Consider the following 7,271-nt stretch of genomic DNA (forward strand, 5'->3'; position numbering starts at 1 on the left):
GGGAGCCACTTAGAAAAACTACAAATTCTAGGTTATTTTTCAATAAACAAACCTGAAACTCTTTCTAAAGACTGTTGACATCTAGTGTAAGGCCTAGGAACTGCATTCTGGGGGACTTTTATATTCCCATTCCCAGCCATTGTAATTAGAGGTGAGCTCAAAAAAAAAATCTGAATGGATTGTTCTCAGGTTTTCACCTGCCATATTAGTTATGTTATACTCACAGACATTATTTTAACAGTTTTCGAAACTTTAGAGTGTTTTCTATCCAATACTACCAATTAGATGCATATCCTAGCTTCTGGGCCTGAATAACAGGCAGTTTACTTTAGGCACCTCATTCATCCAAACTTCTGAATACTACCCCGAAGAAGTTAAATAAACACCCTTGAAACCGAGCTAATCATAATCTGTCTGTGTCTGATCTTTGTAAACGCCTTGACGAACCCCCTGGTCTGCCACAGTGTGTTTAACATAGTGTGTGTGTGTGTGTGTGTGTGTGTGTGTGTGTGGCAGGTAGCCTGGCGGGTAGGAGCGTTGGGCCAGTAACCAAATGGTTGCTGGATCGAATCCCCGAGCTGACAAGGTAAAAATCTATTGTTCTGCCCCCGAGCAATGCAGTTAGCCCACTGTTTCCTGGGCGCTGAAGACGTGGATGTCTTCTCTGATTCAGAGGGGTTAAATGCGAAAGACACATTTCAGTTGAATGCATTCAGTTGCACAGCTCACATCCCCCTTTCCCTTTCTTCTCCCCATTCAGTTGCACAGCTCACATCCCCCTTTCCCTTTCTTCTCCCCATTCAGTTGCACAGCTCACATCCCCCTTTCCCTTTCTTCTCCCCATTCAGTTGCACAGCTCACATCCCCCTTTCCCTTTCTTCTCCCCAGTTGGTCCTGATATTCCCCAGATAGACGTGACTCCCTACAGTATAACAGACAGAGGATACTCTGCTCAGGAGAGACAGACAGTCTCTCTGCTCTGCCAGGCCCAGTCCAACCCTCCCAGTCAATATGTCTGGTTCTACAACAACAGGTATGATTTAACACACACGCATCTAACAAATGGATAGTGCTAAATAGCATTGGCACTTAGATCTGAGCTGTGCATGACCATTGGGAGATCTTGCTCTCTGAGGCCGACGTGAGTAAGGTTTTCATTCAGGTCAACACTCAAGGCCGTGGGGCCTGACTGTATTCCAGCAGGCAGACATTTTTATAATTAATAAGTACATTTGCTTTGTCATTATGGGTTACTGTGAGTAGATTGACGAGGAATCTTTTTTTTTTTAAATCCATTTTAGATTAAGGCTGTAACGTAACAAAATGTGGAAAAAGTGCATTGTATATTAGGCCCAGCCTTTGGATCTTCGGTTTTTATTACTAAATAATTGAGTGAAGATAATAATTGTTTCATGCTTTTCATTCGTGTTTGAGATTGTCAAAACCCTTTTTTTCAGTTTTCGTCTAAAATGACATACCCCAATCTAACTGCTTGTAGCACAGGCCATGAAGCAAGGAAATGCATTTTCTTGGTATCATTTGAAAGGAAACACTTTTGAAGTTTGTGTAAATGTGAAAGGAATGTAGGAGAATATAACACATTAGTTCTGGTAAAAGATAATACAAAGAAAAAAAAAGTTTTTAATTAAAGATGCAAGAGAAAGGCCATAATGTATTATTCCAGCCCAGGTGCAGATTTTGGCCACTAGATGGTAGCAGTGTATATGCTACATTTTAGGCTGATCTAATGAACCATTGCATTTCTGTTCAAAATGTTGTATCAAGACTGCCCAAATGTGCCTCATTTGTTTTTTAATACTTTTCATGTTCAGAATTGTGCACTCTCCTCAAACAATAGCATGATATATTTTCACTGTAATAGCTACTGTAAATTGGACAGTGCGGGTTAGATTAACAATAATTTAAGCTTTCTGCCAATATCAGATATGTCTATGTCCTGGGAAATGTTCTTGTTACTTACAACCTCATGCTAATCGTATTAGGCTACGTTAGCTCAACCGTCCCGCAGGGGACCCACCGATCCTGAAGAAGTTTTAAATAGAAGCATGTTTATAACACTATTCACAAATTATCTTTCAGGTAATCTCTCTCACTGGCTCTCATCATGTCACAAGCTGACAGGCTCCCATAGACAGGTCCATAAAAGGCCCCAGCTCACTCAACTACCCCTCCCCCTCTCCAGCAGCCCAGAAGCAGAGAAACAAATCTGGCTCCACTGAACTAGTCAATCAGCAGTGCAAAAGCTTGGCACTCTGTGACCCCTTGAACACATCAACCTATATCACCAACAACAAGTTCATCACTCTATCTAGTTGAGTGGTTTCAATACACAGGTCAGGCATTTCCATTCTCCAAAAACAAATCAAATAAATGTATTGGTAGCAGTTCTGAACACAGACCCACGGCCCATTTGTTCCAGCTTTACTCAGACAGACACTCAACATATACAGAACAAAAGTCAGGCAGGGGGAAAAAAAGAAGCCTGGGTTCATGTCACAGTAAAGGGGCTGTACAGATACTTCTGGATGTTTTGATGGGCATGCTCTGGTCAGGGACACAGCTGTGGTGAGCAGAGGGGTTAGGTTAAATGCGGAAGTCATTTCAGATGAATGCATTCAGTTGTACAACTGACTATGTATCCCCCTTTCCCTTTCTTTAGTAGTACTTCTCTTCTTTGTCATCGAGGAGAGGTCATCTTTCATGAAAGGTGAAATAAATACAAATGTGTAAATGTCTATTAGTGTCTCGCCCTGATCTGTTTCACCTGTCCTTGTGCTTGTTTCTACCCCACTCCAAATCAAATCAAATCAAATGTATTTATATAGCACTTCGTACATCAGCTGATATCTCAAAGTGCTGTACAGAAACCCAGCCTAAAACCCCAAACAGCAAGCAATGCAGGTGTAGAAGTACGGTGGCTAGGGAAAACTCCCTAGAAAGGCCAAAACCTAGGAAGAAACCTAGAGAGGAACCAGGCTATGTGGGTTGGCCAGTCCTCTTCTGGCTGTGCCGGGTGGAGATTATAACAGAACATGGCCAAGATGTTCAAATGTTCATAAATGAACAGTTAAAACTGGAGCAGCAGCACGGCCAGGTGGACTGGGGACAGCAAGGGGTCATCATGCCTGGTAGTCCCGAAGCATGGTCCTAGGGCCTCTGAGAAAGAGAAAGAAAGTGAGAAAGAGAGAATTAGAAAACAAAAATTCACGCAGGACACCGGATAGGACAGGAGAAGTACTCCAGATATAACAAACTGACCCTAGGCCCCCTACACATAAACTACTGCATTATAAATACTGGAGGCTGAGACAGGAGGGGTCAGGAGACACTGTGGCCCCATCCGATGACAACCCCGGACAGGGCCAAACAGATGCTCGAATGCATCTTCAACCAAAACAAGTTTCAGTGCTGAACAGCAACTGTTGGGGTCCAAGCATTTTGAGGGGGGGGGGGGCAGTGTTGGCAATCTATATGTGACTCAGATGCAGTCCCGATAGACTGAAGGTGATGCTGTTGAATGACAAAAACCCATCCAGTTGTTTACCGGAATGATATGAAAGCGCAGCGTGCCAGTAGCTCACTTGTGCCTTGCATACAAGCCACACGCAACACTGTGTTGCATGAGAGGCATGCCCTAAATCACTACATAGTGAGTATACACTCTATGTCTGATACTTCAAATAAATAAAAGACTGTAGAAACTGAATGTGCTTATGTGCTGCTTTCCCAGAAATTGATTTATAGTGGTTTGCGGAAGTATTCACCCCCCTTGGAATTTTCCCTATTTTGTTGCCTTACAACCTGGAATTAAAATAGATTTTTGGGGGAGTTGTATCATTTGATTTACACAACATACCTACCACTTTGAAGATGCAAAATACGTTTTATTGTGAAGCAAACAAGAAATAAAAGAGCAGGTAACTTGATCGTGCATAACTATTCACCCCCCCCCACACACACACACACCTTGTAGAGCCACCTTTTGAAGCAATTACAGCTGCAAGTCTCTTGGGGTATGTCTCTATAAGCTTGGCACCTCTAGCCACTGGGATTTTTGCCCATTCTTCAAGGCAAGACTGCTCCAGTTCCTTCAAGTTGGATGGGTTCCACTGGTGTACAGCAATCTTTAAGTCATACCACAGATTCTCAATTGGAGTGAGGTCTTGGCTTTGACTAGGCCATTCCAAGACATTTAAATGTTTCCCCTTAAACCACTCAAGTGTTGCTTTAGTAATATGCTTAGGGTCATTGTCCTGCTGGAAGGTGAACCTCCATCCCAGTCTCAAATCTATGGAAGACTGAAACAGGTTTCCCTCAAGAATTTCCCTGTATTTAGCACCATCCATCATTCCTTCAATTCTGACCAGTTTCCCAGTCCTTGCTGATGAAAAACATTCCCACAGCATGATGCTGCCACCACCATGCGTTACTGTGGGGATGGTGTTCTCGGGGTGATGTAACTGTTTGGTTCGCGTCAGACATTGTTTTTTCCTTGATGGCCAAAAAGCTCAATTTTAGTCTCATCTTACCAGAGCACCTTCTTCCATATGTTTGGGGAGTCTCCCACATGCCTTTCGGCGAACACCAAACATGTTTGCTTATTTTTTTCTGGCCACTCTTCCCTAAAGTCCAGCTTTGTGGAGTGGTTCTATGGACAGATACTTCAATCTCCCCTGTGGAGCTTTGCAGCTAAATCAGGGTTATCTTTGGTCTCTTTGTTGCTTCTCTGATTAATGCCCTCCTTGCCTGGTCCATGAGTTTTGGTGGGTGGCCCTCTCTTGGCAGGTTTATTGTGGTGCCCTATCCTTTCCATTTTTTAATGGTGCTCTGTGGGATGTTCAAAGTTTCTGATTTTTTTTTTTACTCAACCCTATTGCTTAGTGGTGTTGCAGACTCTGGGGCCTTTCAGCACAGGTGCATATGTACTGAGATCATGTGACAGATCATGTGACACTTAGATTGCATACAGGTGGACTTTATTTAACTAATTATGTGACTTCTTTTTTTTTTTTCAATTTAAAGTTTTAAGTTTTCTTGTTTTTCAATCAACCAACAAAACACATTCCACATTCACAGATGTGACAGGCTTTAAAAAAAGAAAAAGGTAAAAAAAATAATAATACATTTGAAAAAATAAAAATACAATTAAAATGATGATAAATGATGATGATAAAGTCAAATAAAAACATGTATTTTTCTTAGTCTATTTGTTTTCCTTGGTGCATATATATATATACCTACATACATACATGCGTACATACATACACACATATATATACACACACACACACACACGCACACGTACTCAAAAACTAAATTAAAATAAAAACACACAAAAAAAACACAACACTTGCAGCAGCACTATCAAGGTTCTTATCAGCTATTTCAAGCATTCGCTGAGACGACGGGACAATAATTCGTTTTTAGGTTTTACAGTACCTTACACAACATGTATCTGCACATTTCCCTAGTCCCTAGTCACCCCGTTCACTCTGTCCAGTTTGAAATATAGTTGAATAGTGGAGACCAGAGTCTATCAAACTTGGGCTGTCTCTTGTGGAGGTCATAAGTGAGTTTTTCAAGAGGAAGAAAATCAACAATCTGGTCAATCCACATTTTAAATGTAGGAGGGGTATTAGAGGCCCACAATAGAAGAATACATTTCTTTGCAAAGTATGTAATAGTCATAAGCAAATTTTCTCTGTCAGGATCAAGAACAAAGTCCTGCTGGGCATTAAGAAGATAGATACACAGGGTCATATCAAACTGTACCTCTTGTATTTTCAGAATCTGGCAATCTCTCTACAGCTCCAAAATACATGCATATAGGTTCCACTTTCAGAGGTACATCTTTTACAGTTAGGAGACATATCTGTTTTCATTCTATGGAGTCTCAAAGGAGTAAAATAACATTTGTACAAAAATGTGTAATTAGATTCTTTCATTTTTACACTGGTAGAGGAGCAGTATACCCTGTCGCAAACCTCCACCCATAACTCATCACTGATAGTCAGACCAAGGTCCTTTTCCCAGATTATTTTCAAGGGAGTAAAGGAGGAGCTTCTTTTCTCAGAAAGGAGTCTATAGATGTAAGATATTTTGCCTTTAATGGATTGTGCTGTGACAAGAAGGGTTTCAACTTCATTCAACTGAGTTCTAAACCTCCTCCTGGAGGTAAATGAGGAAATTACATGTCTAATTTGAAGATTTTTTTTTTTAAATGGGATCTTGGCACATCGAATTCACTGCAGAGCTCTTGAAAGGATTTCGGTGTAGTGGTTTTCTGATGAAATAGGTCTGAAAAGGTCCTGATTCCTAGAGTATGCCAAAGATTAAAGTTGGCATCCCTCAGGGCTTTTGGCAAGTCTGGGTTGCCTACTATAGGCGAGTGAGAACATATTTGGGAGGAAATGCCCAGGTATTTCTTACAGTCCCTCCACGCTAGTAGGGTGCTGTAAATCACAAAGGTTTTGGCTATGTTGCCCACTTAACTAAAGTTATTAATGAATATAATTGAGCTTAAGGGCAATGAACCACAGGATTGGGCTTCTATCTGAATCCACGTTGACTCTTGTCTGTTTGTGATTCATGTTAGCATGTTGCGGATTTGGGCAGACCAGTAGTAAAATTGAAGGGAGGGAAGGGCAAGACCACCCTTAGATTCAGGTTTCGATAGAGTGGAAAACTTGATCCTAGGTTTTTTATTGCCCCATATAAATTTGATGATGCTTTGGTTAGTTGTTTTGAAGAAGGAAACTGGGAGATAGCATGGGAGCATCTGAAATAAGTAGTTCAGTCTAGGGAGGACGTTCATACGGATGACATTAATTCTTCCTACTAAGCTAATTGGGAGGGAGATCCAGGTTTGGAGATCGTTCTTGATTCGATCCAGGAGTGGAAGATAATTTTCCTTAAAAAGGCTATTCAGATCTGGTGTTATGAAGATCCCGAGGTATTGAAACCCCTGTGTTTTCCATTGGAAAGGACAAAGTGTCTTCATAGAGCTGGTGAGTGTAATATTGAGAGGGCAGACAGTGGATTTGTTAAAATTGATCTTATAACCTGAAAACTTGCCATACTGAGCAATTGTGTCTAAAATGAGAGGGAGGGATTTCTCAGGGTTGGATATGTAGAGCAAGACATCATCCGCGTAAAGCGAAATCTTGTGCTGCAGGCCGCCTGCAGAAACACCCATAATACTTGGATTGCTCCTTATCAGCTCTGCCAGAGGCTCCGCCCCCAACAAGTAG

Source organism: Oncorhynchus keta, unplaced genomic scaffold (assembly GCF_023373465.1).
Source record: "Oncorhynchus keta strain PuntledgeMale-10-30-2019 unplaced genomic scaffold, Oket_V2 Un_scaffold_7763_pilon_pilon, whole genome shotgun sequence".
Taxonomy (NCBI): Eukaryota; Metazoa; Chordata; class Actinopteri; order Salmoniformes; family Salmonidae; genus Oncorhynchus; species Oncorhynchus keta.